Genomic DNA, 22,500 nt, shown 5'->3' with positions numbered 1-22,500 from the left:
ACTGAACTTCCTCTCGTTTCTTCTTTCTCTCCCTCTCTCTTTGACTGAACTTCCTCTCGTTTCTTCTCTTTCTCTCCCTCTCTCTTTGACTGAACTTCCTCTCATTTCTTCTATTTCTCTCCCTCTCTCTTTGACTGAACTTCCTCTCGTTTCTTCTCTTTCTCTCCCTCTCTCTTTGACTGAACTTCCTCTCGTTTCTTCTCTTTCTCTCCCTCTCTCTTTGATTGAACTTCCTCTCGTTTCTTCTCTTTCTCTTTCTCTCCCTCTCTCTTTGACTGAACTTCCTCTCGTTTCTCCTCTTTCTCTCCCTCTCTCTTTGACTGAACTTCCTCTCGTTTCTTCTCTTTCTCTCCCTCTCTCTCTGACTGAACTTCCTCTCGTTTCTTCTCTTATTCTCTCCCTCTCTCTTTGACTGAACTTCCTCTCGTTTCTTCTCTTTCTCTCCCTCTCTCTTTGACTGAACTTCCTCTCGTTTCTTCTTTCTCTCCCTCTCTCTTTGACTGAACTTCCTCTCGTTTCTTCTCTTTCTCTCCCTCTCTCTTTGACTGAACTTCCTCTCGTTTCTTCTTTCTCTCCCTCTCTCTTTGACTGAACTTCCTCTCGTTTCTTCTCTTTCTCTCCCTCTCTCTTTGACTGAACTTCCTCTCATTTCTTCTATTTCTCTCCCTCTCTCTTTGACTGAACTTCCTCTCGTTTCTTCTCTTTCTCTCCCTCTCTCTTTAACTGAACTTCCTCTCGTTTCTTCTCTTTCTCTCCCTCTCTCTCTGACTGAACTTCCTCTCGTTTCTTCTCTTTCTCTCCCTCTCTCTTTGACTGAACTTCCTCTCGTTTCTTCTCTTTCTCTCCCTCTCTCTTTGATTGAACTTCCTCTCGTTTCTTCTCTTTCTCTTTCTCTCCCTCTCTCTTTGACTGAACTTCCTCTCGTTTCTCCTCTTTCTCTCCCTCTCTCTTTGACTGAACTTCCTCTCGTTTCTTCTCTTTCTCTCCCTCTCTCTCTGACTGAACTTCCTCTCGTTTCTTCTCTTTCTCTCCCTCTCTCTTTGACTGAACTTCCTCTCGTTTCTTCTCTTTCTCTCCCTCTCTCTTTGACTGAACTTCCTCTCGTTTCTTCTCTTTCTCTCCCTCTCTCTTTGACTGAACTTCCTCTCGTTTCTCCTCTTTCTCTCCCTCTCTCTGACTGAACTTCCTCTCGTTTCTTCTCTTTCTCTCCCTCTTTGACTGAACTTCCTCTCGCTTCTTCTCTTTCTCTCCCTCTCTCTTTGACTGAACTTCCTCTCGCTTCTTCTCTTTCTCTCCCTCTCTCTTTGACTGAACTTCCTCTCGTTTCTTCTCTTTCTCTCCCTCTCTCTTTGACTGAACTTCCTCTCGTTTCTTCTCTTTCTCTCCCTCTCTCTTTGACTGAACTTCCTCTCGTTTCTCCTCTTTCTCTCCCTCTCTCTTTGACTGAACTTCCTCTCGTTTCTCCTCTTTCTCTCCCTCTCTCTTTGACTGAACTTCCTCTCGTTTCTCCTCTTTCTCTCCCTCTCTCTTTGACTGAACTTCCTCTCGTTTCTCCTCTTTCTCTCCTCTCTCTCTTTTGACTGAACTTCCTCTCGTTTCTTCTCTTTCTCTCCCTCTCTCTTTGACTGAACTTCCTCTCGTTTCTTCTCTTTCTCTCCCTCTCTCTTTGACTGAACTTCCTCTCGTTTCTCCTCTTTCTATCCCTCTCTCTCTGACTGAACTTCCTCTCGTTTCTTCTCTTTCTCTCCCTCTCTCTCTGACTGAACTTCCTCTCGTTTCTTCTCTTTCTCTCCCTCTCTCTTTGACTGAACTTCCTCTCGTTTCTTCTCTTTCTCTCCCTCTTTTTCTAACTGTTCTGTTCCTGTCTGTCTGTTTCCAGGTGATGGTGGAGAACAGTGACTTCACTCCCTCTCAGGTGGGCTCTCTGTTTACATTCCTGGCCCGCCAACTGGCCAAACCTGACAACACACTCTTCGTCAACAGGAAGCTCTTCGATCAGGTGACCACTTAGAGCAGGAAGTCTCTCAGACAGGTCCCTGGGGAGCCATTCCACATAGAGTTTGTACTGGAGGAGATATGGGCGTGTTCCAGGTCATCGTCATTGCAGTTTCTCACAACGCCTGTTACTAAACATCTTAGCAACCTGCATAAATATGATTCAGTAATAATCTGAGAGACGCAGGGCAGCGAAGACACAGCCGTTGTTTTTCATCATAAGATGTGTTATGTTCTGTGTTAAAGGGATAGATGTGTTATGTTCTGTGTTAAAGGGATAGATGTGTTATGCTCTGTGTTAAAGGGATAGATGTGTTCTGTGTTAAAGGGATAGATGTGTTCTGTGTTAAAGGGATAGATGTGTTCTATGTTAAAGGGATAGATGTGTTCTGTGTTAAAGGGATAGATGTGTTATGCTCTGTGTTAAAGGGATAGATGTGTTATGTTCTGTGTTAAAGGGATAGATGTGTTATGTTCTATGTTAAAGGGATAGATGTGTTCTGTGTTAAAGGGATAGATGTGTTCTATGTTAAAGGGATAGATGTGTTATGTTCTGTGTTAAAGGGATAGATGTGTTCTGTGTTAAAGGGATAGATGTGTTCTGTGTTAAAGGGATAGATGTGTTATGTTCTGTGTTAAGGGATAGATGTGTTATGTTCTGTGTTAAGGGATAGATGTGTTATGTTCTGTGTAAAGGGATAGATATGTTCTGTGTTAAAGGGATAGATGTGTTCTGTGTTGAAGGGATAGATGTGTTCTGTGTTAAAGGGATAGATGTGTTCTGTGTTAAAGGGATAGATGTGTTCTGTGTTAAAGGGATAGATGTGTTCTGTGTTAAAGGGATAGATGTGTTCTGTGTTAAAGGGATAGATGTGTTCTGTGTTAAAGGGATAGATGTGTTATGTTCTGTGTTAAAGGGATAGATGTGTTCAGTGTTAAATGGATAGATGTGTTCTGTGTTAAAGGGATAGATGTGTTATGTTCTGTGTTAAAGGATAGATGTGTTCTATGTTAAAGGGATAGATGTGTTCTGTGTTAAGGGGATAGATGTGTTATGTTCTGTGTTAAGGGATAGATGTGTTATGTTCTGTGTTAAAGGGATAGATATGTTCTGTGTTAAAGGGATAGATGTGTTCTGTGTTAAATGGATAGATGTGTTATGTTCTGTGTTAAAGGGATAGATGTGTTCTGTGTTAAAGGGATAGATGTGTTATGTTCTATGTTAAAGGGATAGATGTGTTAAAGGGATAGATGTGTTCTGTGTTAAAGGGATATATGTGTTCTGTGTTAAAGGGATAGATGTGTTCTGTGTTAAAGGGATAGATGTGTTCTGTGTTAAAGGGATAGATGTGTTCTGTGTTAAGGGGATAGATGTGTTATGTTCTGTGTTAAAGGGATAGATGTGTTATGTTCTGTTTTAAAGGCATAGATGTGTTATGTTCTGTGTTAAAGGGATAGATGTGCTCTGTGTTAACGGGATAGATGTGTTCTGTGTTAAAGGGATAGATGTGTTCTGTGTTAAGGGGATAGATGTGTTCTGTGTTAAGGGGATAGATGTGTTCTGTGTTAAAGGGATAGATGTGCTCTGTGTTAAAGGGATAGATGTGTTCTGTGTTAAAGGGATAGATGTGTTCTGTGTTAAAGGGATAGATGTGCTCTGTGTTAAAGGGATAGATGTGCTCTGTGTTAACGGGATAGATGTGTTCTATGTTAAAGGGATAGATGTGTTCTATGTTAAAGGGATAGATGTGTTCTGTGTTAAAGGGATAGATGTGCTCTGTGTTAAAGGGATAGATGTGTTATGTCACCTCCCAGCTACAGGATTCTACTCTGTGAATGTTCATTGGGCCTCAAGTGAGGAGTTGGCACTTAACACCTGGCTCCAAACAGCTGCTTCACACAGGAAGAGGATAGATGTGTTTATGTACTTAGTCATTCAATATTCTCAGTATAAAGCCTTCCTGTAGTGTGACTAACTGACTGGAGCCGTGTTCTATTGAAACTGGGCAGTAGGAGAACCTGGAGCCGTGTTCTATTGAAACTGGGCAGTAGGAGAACCTGGAGCCGTGTTCTATTGAAACTGGGCAGTAGGAGAACCTGGAGCCGTGTTCTATTGAAACTGGGCAGTAGGAGAACCTGGAGCCGTGTTCTATTGAAACTGGGCAGTAGGAGAACCTGGAGTAGTGGTGTTCTATTGAAACTGGGCAGTAGGAGAACCTGGAGCCGTGTTGTTCTATTGAAACTGGGCAGTAGGAGAACCTGGAGCCGTGTTGTGTTCTATTGAAACTGGGCAGTAGGAGAACCTGGAGTAGTGTTGTTCTATTGAAACTGGGCAGTAGGAGAACCTGGAGCCGTGTTCTATTGAAACTGGGCAGTAGGAGAACCTGGAGCTGTGTTCTATTGAAACTGGGCAGTAGGAGAACCTGGAGCTGTGTTCTATTGAAACTGGGCAGTAGGAGAACCTGGAGCCGTGTTGTGTTCTATTGAAACTGGGCAGTAGGAGAACCTGGAGCCGTGTTCTATTGAAACTGGACAGTAGGAGAACCTGGAGCCGTGTTCTATTGAAACTGGGCAGTAGGAGAACCTGGAGCCGTGTTCTATTGAAACTGGGCAGTAGGAGAACCTGGAGCCGTGTTCTATTGAAACTGGGCAGTAGGAGAACCTGGAGTAGTGGTGTTCTATTGAAACTGGGCAGTAGGAGAACCTGGAGCCGTGTTGTTCTATTGAAACTGGGCAGTAGGAGAACCTGGAGCCGTGTTGTGTTCTATTGAAACTGGGCAGTAGGAGAACCTGGAGTAGTGTTGTTCTATTGAAACTGGGCAGTAGGAGAACCTGGAGCCGTGTTCTATTGAAACTGGGCAGTAGGAGAACCTGGAGCTGTGTTCTATTGAAACTGGGCAGTAGGAGAACCTGGAGCTGTGTTCTATTGAAACTGGGCAGTAGGAGAACCTGGAGCCGTGTTGTGTTCTATTGAAACTGGGCAGTAGGAGAACCTGGAGCCGTGTTCTATTGAAACTGGACAGTAGGAGAACCTGGAGCCGTGTTCATTGAACTGGGCAGTAGGAGAACCTGGAGCCGTGTTCTATTGAAACTGGGCAGTAGGAGAACCTGGAGTGGTGTTGTTCTATTGAAACTGGGCAGTAGGAGAACCTGGAGCCGTGTTCTATTGAAACTGGGCAGTAGGAGAACCTGGAGCCGTGTTCTATTGAAACTGGGCAGTAGGAGAACCTGGAGCCGTGTTCTATTGAAACTGGGCAGTAGGAGAACCTGGAGCCGTGTTCTATTGAAACTGGGCAGTAGGAGAACCTGGAGTAGTGGTGTTCTATTGAAACTGGGCAGTAGGAGAACCTGGAGCCGTGTTGTTCTATTGAAACTGGGCAGTAGGAGAACCTGGAGCCGTGTTGTGTTCTATTGAAACTGGGCAGTAGGAGAACCTGGAGTAGTGTTGTTCTATTGAAACTGGGCAGTAGGAGAACCTGGAGCCGTGTTCTATTGAAACTGGGCAGTAGGAGAACCTGGAGCTGTGTTCTATTGAAACTGGGCAGTAGGAGAACCTGGAGCTGTGTTCTATTGAAACTGGGCAGTAGGAGAACCTGGAGCCGTGTTGTGTTCTATTGAAACTGGGCAGTAGGAGAACCTGGAGCCGTGTTCTATTGAAACTGGACAGTAGGAGAACCTGGAGCCGTGTTCTATTGAAACTGGGCAGTAGGAGAACCTGGAGCCGTGTTCTATTGAAACTGGGCAGTAGGAGAACCTGGAGCCGTGTTCTATTGAAACTGGGCAGTAGGAGAACCTGGAGTAGTGGTGTTCTATTGAAACTGGGCAGTAGGAGAACCTGGAGCCGTGTTGTTCTATTGAAACTGGGCAGTAGGAGAACCTGGAGCCGTGTTGTGTTCTATTGAAACTGGGCAGTAGGAGAACCTGGAGTAGTGTTGTTCTATTGAAACTGGGCAGTAGGAGAACCTGGAGCCGTGTTCTATTGAAACTGGGCAGTAGGAGAACCTGGAGCTGTGTTCTATTGAAACTGGGCAGTAGGAGAACCTGGAGCTGTGTTCTATTGAAACTGGGCAGTAGGAGAACCTGGAGCCGTGTTGTGTTCTATTGAAACTGGGCAGTAGGAGAACCTGGAGCCGTGTTCTATTGAAACTGGACAGTAGGAGAACCTGGAGCCGTGTTCTATTGAAACTGGGCAGTAGGAGAACCTGGAGCCGTGTTCTATTGAAACTGGGCAGTAGGAGAACCTGGAGTGGTGTTGTTCTATTGAAACTGGGCAGTAGGAGAACCTGGAGCCGTGTTCTATTGAAACTGGGCAGTAGGAGAACCTGGAGCCGTGTTCTATTGAAACTGGGCAGTAGGAGAACCTGGAGTGGTGTTGTTCTATTGAAACTGGGCAGTAGGAGAACCTGTAGCCATGTTCTATTGAAACTGGGCAGTAGCAGAACCTGAAGCCGTGTTGTGTTCTATTGAAACTGGGCAGTAGGAGAACCTGGAGCCGTGTTGTGTTCTATTGAAACTGGGCAGAAGGAGAACCTAGAGCTATGTTTGTGTTGTTGTTCCACAGGTTCTGGAGTTCCTGTGTAGTCCAGACGACGACTCCAGACACACAGAGAGACAACAGGTAGACCACTCTGTCACTATAAGGTTCAGGACTAAAGTCGTGCACTATTTACGGAATAGGGTGCCATTTCAGATTTGCCTTAGCGCTCTTTTTCTAAGCGTAGCCTGTGGATTGGTCAGGTAATGTGATCCAGTAGAGGCTGTGATTGGTTCCCAGGTGCTGTTGGAGCTGCTGCAGGTGGGAGGTGTGGTCCAGTTTGATGAGGGACGACTACTGGGACTGGCTGAGAAGGCAGAGTTGTGAGTTATCCTCTATTATTCTCTCTCTCTCTCTCTCTCGCTCTCGCTCTCGCTCTGTCTCTCTCTCTCTCGCTCTGTCTCTCGCTCTGTCTCTCGCTCTGTCTCTCGCTCTGTCTCTCGCTCTGTCTCTCGCTCTGTCTCTCGCTCTGTCTCTCGCTCTGTCTCTGTCTCTCTCTCTCTCTCTCTCTCTCTCTCTCTCTCTCTCTCTCTCTCTCTCTCTCTCTCTCTCTCTCTCTCTCTCTCTCTCTTCTCTCTCTCTCTCTCTCTCTCTCTCTCTCTCTCTCTCTCTCTCTCTCTCTGTCTCTCTTCTCTCTCTCTCTGTCTCTCTCTCTCTCGCTCGCTCTCTCTCTCTCTCTCTCTCTCCTCTCTCTCTCTCTCTCCTCTCTCTCTCTTCTCTCTCTCCTCTCTCTCTCTCTCTCTCTCTCTCTCTCTCTCTCTCTCTCTCTCTCTCTCTCTCTCTCTCTCTCTCTCTCTCTCTCTCTCTCTCTCTCTCTGTCTTCTCTCTCTCTCTGTCTCTCCTCTCTCTCTCTCTCTGTCTCTCTCTCTCTCTCTGTCCTCTCTCTCTCTCTGGTCTCTCTCTCTCTCTCTGTCTCTATGAATATACTTGTATATTATATATACTATATTCAACCACTAATTAACTCCTCCTCCCCTCCTCTCTCTCCCCCTCCCCTCTCTCCCTCCATCCCCCTCTCTCTCTCTCCCTCCCTCCCCCTCTCCCTCCTCTCTCTCTCCCTCCTCTCTCTCTCCCTCCTCTCTCTCCACCCTCTCTCTCTCCCTCCTCCTCTCTCCCTTTCCCTTTCCCTCTCTCCCTTCCCCTCTCTCTCTCCCTCCTCCTCTCTCCCTCCTCCTCTCTCTCCTCCTCCTCTCTCCCTCTCTCTCTCCCTCCCCCTCTGTCCTCCTCTCAGCTACCAGATCTGTGAGTTTCTGTATGAGCAGAAGCATCTGTATGATAAGATTCTGGACTGCTACCTCAGAGACCCTCTGAGAAAGGTAGTGTGCAGCGTACCACCCAGTAGACAGTAGGTTCTGACCCTTGTATGGATGAAGTTCACACTGGTCTTATGACATGTCAACAGGAAGAGATCTTCAACTACATCCACAACCTGCTGTCCATGCCTGGCTACAGCTCAGAGGAGAAACACTGTGTCTGGGAGAAGGCCCTGCTGCACATTGCGGAGCTGGTGACCCTTGACCCTGCCAAGTCAGCTGACCTGGTGGCCATTGCATTTCCCTGAGGAAGTACGACCCATCATCACCAGACTACAGGTCAGCTGACACGGCCCTCTAGTTTGTTCTTCACTGGTTGCCCTTTTCTTGTGGCAACAGGTCACAAATCTTGCTGCTGTGATGTCACACTGTGGTATTTCACCCAGTAGATATGGGAGTTGGATTTGTTTTCTAATTCTTTGTGGATCTGTGTAATCTGAGGGAAATATGTGTCTCTAATATGGTCATAGATTTGGCAGGAGGTTAGGATGTGCAGCTCAGTTTCCACCTCATGTTGTGGGCAGTGTTGAACCTGCAGTGGTTCGTGGGTTGCAGGGTTGCATGGTGCCACTGTTACTATTAATGCTAGTTAGTGATAGTTTGACCACCGGAGGGCGTGTTTGAGAAGCATTTGATAGCCTTCCAATAGTGGCTGTACTCGAGAAATGAAAACCTAGTATATGGGACTGATTTTAAGAAATGTTGCTTCATTAATTTGATTAATATTATGGTGTTTCTATTCCAAGAAAAACTAAAAACCCTCAGGGTTTATGTTAGGATGGAACGGAGAATATGACGCTGTACAACGTGATGGTGGTGAGTACAGTACTGGGCTATTGAACTAGAGAATCCCTGTGTCGTGCGGACCGGGGTTCAATTCCCCGACGGGAAGGAAGGAGTAGGATGTCCTTGTAAGTAAGACTATGACTTGCCTAATAAAGGTTACACTAAGAGCATAACATTTCTACACTCTAACTGTATAATTGTAGTCTAACCAATACTCAAATGGAGATTCAGTCAAAATGTAGATCTGATAGATTTATCAGGACCAGTCCCCATGCTTGTCTCAGAGCAGCTCTAAACAGCTGAAATGGTTGTAGTTGCTTCAAATCCTATTGTTTCTAACCTCAATATGCTCTTTAAATAAATAAGACCCACACGGCACATTACTCAACACTAGTGAGACTCATGTCGCCTAAAATACGACGTGACTTTCCGCCAATAATTGCATTTAGAGGATTGGAGGATATTTCTGTAATTCAGTGATATTTATTCCCGTAGTGATTCGTTATTGATCCATAACTAAATAAACATTGGCATTTTGAAACAGTATTTTTATCATTCTATTAATGAAAGCATAAAGATGCCATTATTAGGCGGTAGGGGCGGCAGGGTAGCCTAGTGGTTAGAGTGTAGAGGCGGCAGGGGAGCCTAGTGGTTAGAGTGTAGAGGCGGCAGGGGAGCCTAGTGGTTAGAGTGTTGGACTAGTAACCGCAAGGTTGCAAGTTCAAACCCCTGAGCTGACAAGGTACAAATCTGTCGTTCTGCCCCTGAACAGGCAGTTAACCCACTGTTCCCAAGCCGTCATTGAAAATAAGAATGTGTTCTTAACTGACTTGCCTGGTTAAATAAAGGTTAAAAAAAATATAAAAAATATTTTAGTTTGAAGGTGCAGACTGGCGCTAAGAACAGAACAGCGGGAACCTTTCCCTCGTCAGCACCATTATTAGGGCAATGCCCTTCGTGTTGCCAGTGTAGCGGGGGGGGGGGGGGGGGGTCCACCCTCCTCCCCCCTTCCTCCTCCTCCCTTCCCCATGGGCTAGGTCAGTCTTCTGTGCGCGGCTCTGCAGCCCATCCCGTGCCCCCTGCCCTCTTTGCCTTGAACCTCGTGAGCTTTCAGTAGATACAGCTGGAGAACTGCAAGGTAATCTCATTGTGAGCCACTCGGGAGCCATGACCAATATGACCAATATATATTGTCCTGCTAATAACAGGGTTCATAATATATCTGAGAGAATATCCAACGGGCTTTTATATCATTCTAAATTAATAATAATAATAATCATCGCTTTGTATAAAAAATAACAATATTTTGGAGATTATTTCATTTTCAAATAACGTAAAATGAGCGAGGGAAAAAGTCTAGGCCAGGACGGGTATTAAACCAGCATCTGTAGCAATACAGTTTACACTGCTATGCAGTGTCTCAGACCGCTGTGCCACTCAGGCCGCTGTACAATGTGACCGGTCTGTAGTGGCTCCTACACTACTACTGTCTGAGCTAAATGACCCTAACACAATAAAATAATAGAAACCTTAGTGAGTCATACTGAGGTCGTACACAATTATTCAGTTTCTATATAGGTTTATGCCGCCCATTCATTGTCAGTTAGAGACACAGTAGGACCCAAAAGCATAATCGGTGCTCTAACGCCCCTTATCTGGAGAAATGAAGTGGTGACGCAGGGTACTGTACTAAACATTACCTCTAAGTCCCTGTGCATAATCGCACAACTTTTAGTGGCGCAACCACTGTAGCCTGTCTTTTCTTGAGAGTCAGGTCTGCCTACGGCGGCCTTTCTCAATAGCAAGGCTATGCTCACTGAGCTTGTACATAGTCAAAGCTTTTAAGTTTGGGTCAGTCTTTTTTGTTTTCTCATGATTTGGTTGGGTCTCTCTCTTTGTCTCTGTCTCTCTCTCTCTCTTTGCTTCTCGCTTCCTCTATCTGTTCTCTCTCTCTCTCTCTCTCTCTCTCTCTCTCCTCTCTCTCTCTCTCTGTCTCTCTGTCTCTCTGTCTCTCTGTCTCTCTCCCTCTCTCTCTCTCTCTGTCTTCTCTGCTCTCCTCTGGTCTTTTCTCCTTTCTCTCTCTCTCTCTCCTCTTCCTTCCTCTCTCTCTCTTCCTTCCTCTCTCCGTCTCTCTCTCCTTCTCTCGCTCTCTCTCCCAATTCAATTCAATCGGCCTTTATTGGCATGGAAACATGTGTTAACATATCTCTCTATTCCTCTCTCTCTCCCTCTGTCTTTGTCTCTCTCTCTCCTCTTTGTCTCTCTCTCTCGGTCTGTCTCTCTCTACCCTCTGTCTCTCGCTCTCTCTCTCTCTATATATATATATCCCTGTCTCTCTCTATATATATCTCTGTCTCTCTCTCTCTCTTTGTCTTTGTCTCTCTCTTTGTCTCTGTCTCTCTCTCTCTCTTTGTCTCTCTCTCTCTCTTCTCTTTGTCTCTCTCTCTCTCTCTCTCTTCTCTCTCTCTCTCTCTTCCTCTCTCTCTCTCCTCTCTCTCTCTCTCTTCCTTCTCTCTCCTTCCTTCCTCTCTCTCTCTCTTCCTTCCTCTCTCTCTCTTCCTTCCTCTCTCTCTCTTCCTTCCTCTCTCTCTCTATCTCTCAATTCAATTCAGCGGGCTTTATTGGCATGGGAAACATGTGTTAACATATCTTTCTCTTCTTCTCTTTCTCCCTCTGCCTTTTGTCTCTCTCTCTCTCTCTCTCTCTCTCTTTGTCTCTCTCTCTCGGTCTCTCTCTCTCTCTGTCTCTCTCTACCTCTGTCTCTCTCTCTCTCTCTATATATATCTCTGTCTCTCTCTCTCTCTCTCTCTCTTTTGTCTCTCTCTTTGTCTCTGTCTCTCTCTTTGTCTCTGTCTCTCTCTTTGTCTCTCTCTCTCTCTTCGTCTCTCTCTTTGTCTCTGTCTCTCTCTTTGTCTCTCTCTTTGTCTCTCTCTCTCTTCCTCCTTCTTCCTCTCTCTCTCGCTCTCTCTCTCTCTCTCTCTCTCTCTCTCTCTCTCTCTCTCTCTCTCTCTCTCTCTCTCTCTCTCTCTCTCTCTCTCTCTCTCTCTTCCTTCCTCTCTCTCTCTCTTCCTTCCTCTCTCTCTCTTCCTTCCTCTCTCTCTCTCTCTCTCTCTTCCGACAAACACACACAGAGTCCCGCCACTGTCTGAATCAGTCTTATCTGCAGCATGTAATTGCCTGGCTGTTATCGCCGTAGGACGGGAGATAAGTGCTAATTGAAAATCTGGATTAGCAATGAGTCGTTTACTTTCCGTGTGTGTGTGTGTGTGTGTGTGTGTGTGTGTGTGTGTGTGTGTGTGTGTTGTGTGTGTGTGTTCATTTCATGTCTCTGATTCTGTTGTGTATAGAGTGAAGGGCATTTCCAGGAAAATCTGACAATGGAAGAAAAGAAACACCTTTGTGAGGTGAAGGTGTTGTATGGACCATGTAGGTGTTGTTATGGACCATGTAGGTGTTGTTATGGACCATGTAGGTGTTGTTATGGACCATGTAGGTGTTGTTATGGACCATGTAGGTGTGGTTATGACCATGTAGGTGTGGTTATGGACCATGTAGGTGTGGTTATGGACCATGTAGGTGTGGTTATGGACCATGTAGGTGTGGTTATGGACCATGTAGGTGTGGTTATGGACCATGTAGGTGTGTTATGGACCATGTAGGTGTGGTTATGGACCATGTAGGTGTGGTTATGGACCATGTAGGTGTTGCCATGGACCATGTAGGTGTGGTTATGGACCATGTAGGTGTTGTTATGACCATGCAGGTGTTGTTATGGCCATGTAGGTGTGGTTATGGACCATGTAGGTGTGGTATGGACCATGTAGGTGTGGTTATGGACCATGTAGGTGTGGTTATGACCATGTAGGTTGTGGTTATGGACCATGTAGGTGTGGTTATGGACCATGTAGGTGTGGTTATGGACCATGTCGGTGTGGTTATGGACCATGTCGGTGTGGTTATGGACCATGTCGGTGTGATTATGGACCATGTCGGTGTGATTATGGACCATGTCGGTGTGGTTATGGACCATGTAGGTGTGGTTATGGACCATGTAGGTGTGGTTATGGACCATGTAGGTGTGGTTATGGACCATGTAGGTGTGGTTATGGACCATGTAGGTGTGGTTATGGACCATGTAGGTGTTGTTATGGACCATGTAGGTGTTGTTATGGACCATGTAGGTGTTGTTATGGACCATGTAGGTGAGGTTATGGACCATGTAGGTGGTGTTATGGACCATGTAGGTGTGGTTATGGACCATGTAGGTGTGGTTATGGACCATGTAGGTGTGGTTATGGACCATGTAGGTGGTGTGTATGGACCATGTAGGTGGTGTTATGGACCATGTAGGTGTTGTTATGGACCATGTAGGGCTCCAAACTGCACACACAGGTGTAGGTGTATCTAATGGGTTGCTGTAGAAGGTGTTGTTATGGACCATGTAGGGCTCCAAACTGCACACACAGGTGTAGGTGTATCTAATGGGTTGCTGTAGACGGTGTTGTTATGGACCATGTAGGGCTGCAAACATTTCACTTCATAAGAATCACAATAATCTATGGCATTTAGCATTTTATCCAAAGTGACTTACAGGCATGAACTCTGTCTCTCACTCTGTCTCTCACTCTGTCTCTCACTCTGTCTCTCACTCTGTCTCTCACTCTGTCTCTCACTCTGTCTCTCACTCTGTCTCTCACTCTGTCTCTCACTCTGTCTCTCACTCTGTCTCTCACTCTGTCTCTCACTCTGTCTCTCACTCTGTCTCTCACTCTGTCTCTCACTCTGTCTCTCTCAATTCAATTTAAATTCAAATGGCTTTATTGGCAACATATACTACCGTTCAACAGTTTGGGATCACTTAGAAATGTCCTTGTTTTTTAAAGAAAAGCAAATGTTTTGTTCATTAAATAACATCAAATTGATCAGAAATACAGTGTAGACATTGTTAATGTTGTAAATGACTATTATAGCTGGGAAACGGCAGATATTTAATGGAATATCTACATAGGAGTACAGAGGCCCATTATCAGCAACCATCACTCCTGTGTTCCAATGCCACGTTGTGTTAGATAATAATGTTAGATAAAAACACCAATTGATTATTAGAAAACACTTTTGCAATTATGTTAGCACAGCTGAAAACTGTTGTGCTGATTTAAAGAAGGAATAAAACTGGCTTTTAGCCTTTAGGTTCGATTACAGGCTCAAATGGTCAGAAACAAAGAACTTTCTTCTGAAGCTCGTCAGTCTATTCTTGTTCTGAGAGTAGTGCACAACGCTGTGCTTCACAGAACAGCGCCTTCTTCAGTTGTGCACCGGGGCCTCCCACTCCTCTTTCTATTCTGGTTAGAGACCTTTTGCTCTCTCTTTTAAAATGATAAACGTGGATTAGCTAACACAACGTGGCATTGGAACACAGGAGTGATGGTTGCTGATACTGGGCCTCTGTACTCCTATGTAGATATTCCATTAAATATCAGCCGTTTCCTGCTACAATAGTCATTTACAACATTAACAATGTCCACACTGTATTTCTGATCAATTTGATGTTAAAAGAATGTGCTTTTCTTTCAAACAAGGACATTTCTCAGTGACCCCAAACGTTTCAATGGTAGTATATGTTTACATTGCTAAAGCAAGTGAAATAGATAATAAACAAAAGTGATTTTATTTGAATTAACAGTAAACATTACACTCACAAAAGGAATAGAGACTTTTCAAATGTCATTATGTGTGTATATACAGTGTTGTAACATGTGCAAATAGTTAAAAGTACAAAGGGAGAAATAAATAAACATCAATATGGGTTGTATTTACAATGGTGTTTGTTCTTCACTGGTTGACCTTTTCTGGTGGCAACAGGTCACACATCTTGCTGCTGTGACGGCACACTGTGGTATTTCACCCAATAGATATCGGAGCTTATCAAAATTGGATTTGTTTTGAAATTCTTTGTGGGTCTGTGTAATCTGAGGGAAATATGTGTCTCTAATATGGTCATACATTTGGCAGGAGGTTAGGAAGTGCAGCTCAGTTTCCACCTCATTTTGTGGGCAGTGTGCACATAGCCATAGTCTTCTCTTGAGAGCCATGTCTGCCTACGGCGGCCTCTCTCAATAGCAGGGCTATGCTCACTGAGTCTGTACATAGTTCAAGATTTCCTTCATTTTGGGTCAGTCACAGTGGTCAGGTATTCTGCTCTGTTTTTTGTTAATTTGTCAATGTGTTTGGGAATCGCTTCCTTTTAGGCTTTTAGGTAGAATTGAATGGCTCTTTTCTGGATTTTGATAATTAATTGGTATCAGCCTTATTCTGCTCTGCATTATTTGGTGTTTTACGTTGTACACAGAGGATATTTTTGCAGATTTCTGCATACAGACTCAATTTGTTTTTTGTGAAGTCTTGGTTGATTCTTGATTGAGCCAGTTGAGAACACCTTTATTTAACCAGGTAGGCTAGTTGAGAACACCTTTATTTAACCAGGTAGGCTAGTTGAGAACACCTTTATTTAACCAGGTAGGCTAGTTGAGAACAAGTTCTCATTTACAACTGCGACCTGGCCAAGATAAAGCACAGCAGTGTGAACAGACAACAACAGAGTTACACATGGAGTAAACAATAAACAAGTCAACAACACAGAGTTACACATGGAGTAAACAATTAACAAGTCAATAACACAGAGTTACACATGGAGTAAACAATTAACAAGTCAATAACACAGAGTTACACATGGAGTAAACAATAAACAAGTCAATAACACAGAGTTACACATGGAGTAAACAATTAACAAGTCAATAAAAAAATAGTCTATATACATTGTGTGCAAAAGGCATGAGGAGGTAGACAAATAATTACAATTTTGCAGATTAACACTGGAGTGATAAATGATCAGATGGTCATGTGCAGGTAGAGATACTGGTGTGCAAAAGAGCAGAAAAGTAAATAAATAAAAACAGTATGGGGATGAGGTAGGTCAATTGGGTGGGCTATTTACTGATGGACTATGTACAGCTGCAGCGATCGGTTAGCTGCTCAGATAGCAGATGTTTGAAGTTGGTGAGGGAGATAAGTCTCCAACTTCAGCGATTTTTGCAATTCGTTCCAGTCACAGGTAGCAGAGACCTCTCAACCATGAAGAGCGATGGGTTCTATAACTGAAGTTTAGCCAGATCCTGATATGTCACATGTTCTGTTCCTTTTGATGACGTAGAAGACCCTTCTGGCCTTGTCTCTCAGATCGTTCACAGCTTTGTGGAAGTGACCTGAGGTCCTGATGTTTAGGTCGAGGTATGTATAGTTTCCTGTGTGCTCTAGGGAAGAGGTGTCTAGATGGAATTTTTATTTGTGGTCCTGGTGACTGGACCTTTTTTGGAACACTGTTTGTTCCAAAAAACACATTGTTTTTGTCTTACTGAGATTTACTGTCAGGGCCCAGGTCTGACAGAATCTGTGGAGAATAAGGTGCTGCTGTAGGCCCTCCTTGATTGGTGACAGAAGCACCAGATCATCAACAAACAGTAGACATTTGACTTCAGATTCTAGTAGGGTGAGCCAGGATGCTGCAGACTGTTCTAGTTCCCTCGCCAATTCTTTGATGTATATGTTGAAGATAGTGGAGCTTAGGCTGCATCCCTGTCTCACCCCACAGCCTTGTGGAAAGAAATGTGTGTGTTTTTTTAACCAATTTTAACCACACACTTGTTGTTTGTAATGTCGTATGTTTTTCCCTCAACACCATTTTCCATCAGTTTGTATAGCAGACCATCATGCCAAATTGAGCCAAAAGCTTTCTTGAAATCAACAAAGCATGAGAAGACTTTGCCTTTGTTTTGGTTTGTTTGTTTGTCAATTAGGGTGTGCAGGGTGAATATGTGGTCTGTCATACGGTAATTAGGTAAGAAGCCAATTTGACATTTACTCAGTACATTGTTTTCACTGAGGAAATGTACGAGTCTGCTGTTAATGATAATGCGGAGGATTTCCCCAAGGTTACTGTTGACACATATCCCACGGTAGTTATTGGGGTCAAATTTGTCTCCACTTCTGTGGATCGGGGTGATCAGTCCTTGGTTCCAGATATTGGAGAAGATGCCAGAGCTAAGGATGATGTTAAAGAGTATAAGTATAGCCAATTGGAATTGTGGGTCTGTATATTTGATCATTTCATTGAGGATACCATCAACACCACAGGCCTTTTTGGGTTGGAGGGTTTGTATTTTGTCCTGTAGTTCATTCAGGGTAATTGGAGAATCCAGTGGGTCTTTAATAGTTGATTCTAAGATTTGTATTTGATCATGTATATGTTATTGCTGTTTGATCTTTGTCATAGAGCCAAAAAGATTGGAGAAGTGGTTTATCCAGACATCTCCGTTTTGGATAGATAACTCTTTGTGTTGTTTGTTTCGAGTTTTCCAATTTTCCCAGAAGTGGTTAGAGTCTATGGATTCTTCAATTGCATTGAGCTGATTTCTGACATGCTGTTCCTTCTTTTTCCGGTGTGTATTTCTGTATTGTTTTAGTGATTCACCATAGTGAAGGCGTAGACTCAGGTTTTCCGGGTCTCTATGTTTTTGGTTGGACAGGTTTCTCTATTTCTTCCTTAGGTTTTTTGCATTCTTCATCAAACCATTTCTCATTGTTGTTCATTTTCTTCGGTTGTCTGCTTGACATTGTTAGATGTGATAGGGAAGCTGAGAGGTCAAATATACAGTTAAGATTAGATAGGGAAGCTGAGAGGTCAAATATACAGTTAAGATTAGATAGGGAAGCTGAGAGGTCAAATATACTGTTTAGATTAAATAGGGAAGCTGAGAGGTCAAATATACTGTTTAGATTAGATAGGGAAGCTGAGAGGTCAAATATACTGTTTAGATTAGATAGGGAAGCTGAGAGGTCAAATATACTGTTTAGATTAGATAGGGAAGCTGAGAGGTCAAATATACTGTTTAGATTAGATAGGGAAGCTGAGAGGTCAAATATACTGTTTAGATTAGATAGGGAAGCTGAGAGGTCAAATATACTGTTTAGATTAGATAGGGAAGCTGAGAGGTCAAATATACTGTTTAGATTAAATAGGGAAGCTGAGAGATCAAATATACTGTTAAGATTATATAGCGAAGCTGAGAGGTCAAATATACTGTTTAGATTAGACAGGGAAGCTGAGAGATCAAATATACTGTTTAGATTAGACAGGGAAGCTGAGAGATCAAATATACTGTTTAGATTAGATAGGGAAGCTGAGAGGTCAAATTTACTGTTTAGATTAAATAGGGAAGCTGAGAGATCAAATATACTGTTTAGATTAGATAGGGAAGCTGAGAGATCAAATATACTGTTTAGATTAGATAGGGAAGCTGAGAGATCAAATATACTGTTTAGATTAGATAGGGAAGCTGAGAGGTCAAATATACTGTTTAGATTAGATAGGGAAGCTGAGAGATCAAATATACTGTTTAGATTAGATAGGGAAGCTGAGAGGTCAAATATACTGTTAAGATTAGATAGGGATTGAGGTCAGTGGGCTGACTGTGAACGCTCTGAGAGACTCTGGGTTGAGGTCAGTGGGCTGACTGTGAACGCTCTGAGAGACTCTGGGTTGAGGTCAGTGGGCTGACTGTGAACGCTCTGAGAGACTCTGGGTTGAGGTCAGTGGGCTGACTGTGAACGCTCTGAGAGACTCTGGGTTGAGGTCAGTGGGCTGACTGTGAACTCTCTGAGAGACTTTGGGTTGAGGTCAGTGGGCTGACTGTGAACTCTCTGAGAGACTCTGGGTTGAGGTCAGTGGGCTGACTGTGAACGCTCTGAGAGACTCTGGGTTGAGGTCAGTGGGCTGACTGTGAACGCTCTGAGAGACTCTGGGTTGAGGTCAGAGATAAAGTAGTCTACTGTACTACTGCCAAGAGATGAGCTGTAGATGTTCCTGCCATAAGAGTCTCCTTGAAGCCTCCCCTTGACTCTGAACAGAACCAGCGTGCGACAAAGCTGCAGGAGTTGTGACCCGTGTTCTTTGGTTGTTTTGTCTTAGTTGTGTATCTCTACTCTGTCAATTTCAATTCAAAGCTTTATTGACATGTTAACATTGCTGAAAGCAAGTAAAATAGATAATTAACAAAAGTGAAATAAACAATCAGAAATTAACACGCTATCTACATCTCTCTCTCTATCCCTCGCTCTTTCTCTCTCCTGCTATCTCTACCTCTCTCTCTCTCTCTCTCTCTCTCTCTCTCTCTCATTCTCTCTCCTGCTATCTCTCTCTCTCTCTTTCTCCTGCTATCTCTCTCTCATCTGCTATCTCTACCTCTCTCTAACCTGCTATCTCGCTCTCTCTCTCCTGCTATCTCTACCTCTCTCTCTCTCTCTCTCTCTCTCTCTCTCTCTCTCTCTCTCTCTCTCTCTCTCTCTCTCTCATTCTCTCTCCTGCTATCTCTCTCTTTCTCCTGCTATCTCTCTCTCATCTGCTATCTCTACCTCTCTCTAACCTGCTATCTCGCTCTCTCTCTCCTGCTATCTCGCTCTCTCTCTCCTGCTATCTCTCTCTCTCTCTCTCTTGCTCTCTCGCTCTCTCTCTCTCTAGGATGATCACCTAGTGTTCCAGTTCCTGAGGTGTCTTTTGGACCAGAGGTAAGATCCTTGGTTACTGTGTTGGAGCACGGAAGAATGGAACAGAGTTTTCTCTGTGGTGTGGGTGGGTGGATGGATGGTGGGTGGATGGATTCGGGTGGGCGGAAGACATCAATATCCTAGTTGTTGTGCTCTCTGGTCTGTTTAATAAACACAACATTATTATATTATTAGAGACACACAACCGTCTGTTTCCCAGTGCTACCTCCAGGGAAGGCCCTCATCCCCAGCCTCTCCTAAGACTGAGCCCCGACCTGCATGAGCTCCACATCGGCCTGCTGTGCCGATTCACTCCCCGGCAGCTCACTGACTTCCTCAAGGCCTCTCAGGACTACAGACTAGAGGAGGCCGTCCAGGTAACATCCCTACACTATAGTATAGCAGTGTGTCTGTACCTCTCAGGACTACAGTCTAGAGGAGGCCGTCCAGGTAACATCTCTACACTATAGTATAGCAGTGTGTATGTACCTCTCAGGACTACAGACTAGAGAAGGCCGTCCAGGTAACATCCCTACACTATAGCATAGCAGTGTGTCTGTACCTCTCAGGACTACAGACTAGAGGAGGCCGTCCAGGTAACGTCCCTACACTATAGTATAGCAGTGTGTCTGTGTGTATGTACCTCTCAGGACTACAGACTAGAGGAGGCCGTCCAGGTAACATCCCTACACTATAGTATAGCAGTGTGTCTGTGCCTCTCAGGACTACAGACTAGAGGAGGCCGTCCAGGTAACATCCCTACACTATAGTATAGCAGTGTGTATGTACCTCTCAGGACTACAGACTTGAGAAGGCCGTCCAGGTAACATCCCTACACTATAGTATAGCAGTGTGTCTGTACCTCTCAGGACTACAGACTAGAGGAGGCCGTCCAGGTAACGTCCCTACACTATAGTATAGCAGTGTGTCTGTGTGTATGTACCTCTCAGGACTACAGACTAGAGGAGGCCGTCCAGGTAACATCCCTACACTATAGTATAGCAGTGTGTCTGTGCCTCTCAGGACTACAGACTAGAGGAGGCCGTCCAGGTAACATCCCTACACTATAGTATAGCAGTGTGTATGTACCTCTCAGGACTACAGACTTGAGAAGGCCGTCCAGGTAACATCCCTACACTATAGTATAGCAGTGTGTCTGTACCTCTCAGGACTACAGACTAGAGGAGGCCGTCCAGGTAACGTCCCTACACTATAGTATAGCAGTGTGTCTGTGTGTATGTACCTCTCAGGACTACAGACTAGAGGAGTCCGTCCAGGTAACATCCCTACACTATAGTATAGCAGTGTGTCTGTGTGTATGTACTTACCTGTGTGTGTATCTACTTTAGACTCTGTTGTCTCACTTTTAACCCTGATTGTCCTGGGGTCAAATCAATGCCATTTCAAAGAGTGAATATTTAACCCCAGACAGACACTAGTGAGTAAACTCAGAGAATACACTCCCCCTGACCCAAACATACAGGGAGTGTCTCTCAATGCCTTGTGTTGCTCTCCCTTTCTCTCCTCTCCCTCTCTTTCTTCCTCTCTCTCCTTTCCCTCCATCTCTCCTTTCCCTCTCCCTCCCTCTCTCCCTCCCTCTCTCCCTCTCTCTCCTTTTCCTCTCTTCCTCTCTCCATCTCTCCTTTTCCTCTCGCTCGATCTCCCTCCATCTCTCCTTTCCCTCTCTCTCCCTCCATCTCTCCTTTACCTCTCTTTCTCCCTCCATCTCTCCTTTACCTCTCTTTCTCCCTCCATCTCTCCTTTCCCTCCCTCTCTCCCCCCATCTCTCCTTTCCCTCTCTCTCTCCCTCCATCTCTCCTTTCCCTCTCTCTCCCTCCGTCTCTCCTTTCCCTCTCTCTCTCTCCCTCCATCTCTCCTTTCCCTCTCTCTCCATCTCTCTCTCCCTCCATCTCTCCTTTCCCTCTCTCTCTCCCTCCATCTCTCCTTTCCCTCTCTCTCTCCCTCCATCTCTCCTTTCCCTCTCTCTCCCTCCGTCTCTCCTTTCCCTCTCTCTCTCTCCCTCCATCTCTCCTTTCCCTCTCTCTCTCTCTCTCTCTCTCTCTCTCTCTCTCTCTCTCTCCTTCCCTCTCTCCCTCTCCCTTCCTCTCTCTCCCTCTCTCTCCTTCCCTCTCTCCTTCCCTCTCTCCTTCCCTCTCTCCCTTCCTCTCTCTCTCCCTCTCTCTCCTTCCCTCTCTCCCTCTCTCCCTCTCTCTCCTTCCCTCTCTCCCTCTCTCTCTCTCTCTCTCTCCCTCCCTGTCTCTCTCCCCCTCCGTCTCTCTCCCTCTCTCTCTTCTACTCCCTCTCTCTCTCCCTCCCTGTCTCTCTCCCTCCCTGTCTCTCTCCCTCCCTGTCTCTCTCCCTCCCTGTCTCTCTCCCTCCCTGTCTCTCTCCCTCCCTGTCTCTCTCCCTCCCTGTCTCTCTCCCTCCCTGTCTCTCTCCCTCCCTGTCTCCCTCCCTCCCCCTCCCCACTAGATAACAGAACAGTACCAGGTCCATGAAGCTACATCCTATCTGTTGGAAAGAAAGGTGATTCTCATGGAGCCTTCCAGGTCCTGCTGAAGGTACAACATTTCTTCAGAACATAATTTTAATCTAAACCTAATTTACTTTCTGAGGTTATAACAAGGGAAATGTATTTATTAGTCATGTACTTTGAAATCAAGGAATGTGACATTAATTGATATTGCAGGAACCCTTAGAGACGGGCTTTAAGCACTTATGTTTGTACCTCTCTCTCTCTCTCAGACGCTGAAGGACAAACTCAGCGCTGTCACCTCAGAGAAAAGGAGTGAAGAGGAGGGGGAGACTGAGAGGGAGGAAGAGAGTCCACTGCAGAGAGTGGAGGGGTCATTGGGTGACATCATCGCTCTGTGTCACAGGAGCTCCCAGAGTCTCAACCAAGAACAGCAAGGGGTATGTGTGTGTGTCTTTCTCTGTGTGTCTTTCTCTGTGTGTGTGTGTCTTTCTCTGTGTGTGTGTGTCTTTCTCTGTGTGTGTGTCTTTCTGTGTGTGTGTGTCTTTCTGTGTGTATGTGTGTCTTTCTGTGTGTATGTGTGTCTTTCTCTGTGTGTGTGTCTTTCTGTGTGTGTGTGTCTTTCTGTGTGTGTGTGTGTCTTTCTGTGTGTGTGTCTTTCTGTGTGTGTGTGTCTTTCTGTGTGTGTGTGTCTTTCTGTGTGTGTGTGTCTTTCTGTGTGTGTGTGTCTTTCTGTGTGTGTGTCTTTCTGTGTGTGTGTCTTTCTGTGTGCGTGTGTGTCTTTCTGCGTGCGTGTGTGT

At 44.9% G+C, this 22,500-nt stretch overlaps 1 pseudogene; it reads left to right on the top strand.

Annotated features, from left to right (window-relative positions):
* Positions 1–22,500, top strand: part of LOC109885379 (vacuolar protein sorting-associated protein 8 homolog) — a 106,863-nt pseudogene that overhangs the window by 38,222 nt on the left and 46,141 nt on the right.

This window comes from Oncorhynchus kisutch, unplaced genomic scaffold (genome assembly GCF_002021735.2).
Source record: "Oncorhynchus kisutch isolate 150728-3 unplaced genomic scaffold, Okis_V2 scaffold732, whole genome shotgun sequence".
In the NCBI taxonomy this organism is placed as follows: Eukaryota; Metazoa; Chordata; class Actinopteri; order Salmoniformes; family Salmonidae; genus Oncorhynchus; species Oncorhynchus kisutch.
Note: the sequence above shows the minus strand (reverse complement) of the source record. Positions and strands in the feature narration are given on the sequence as shown.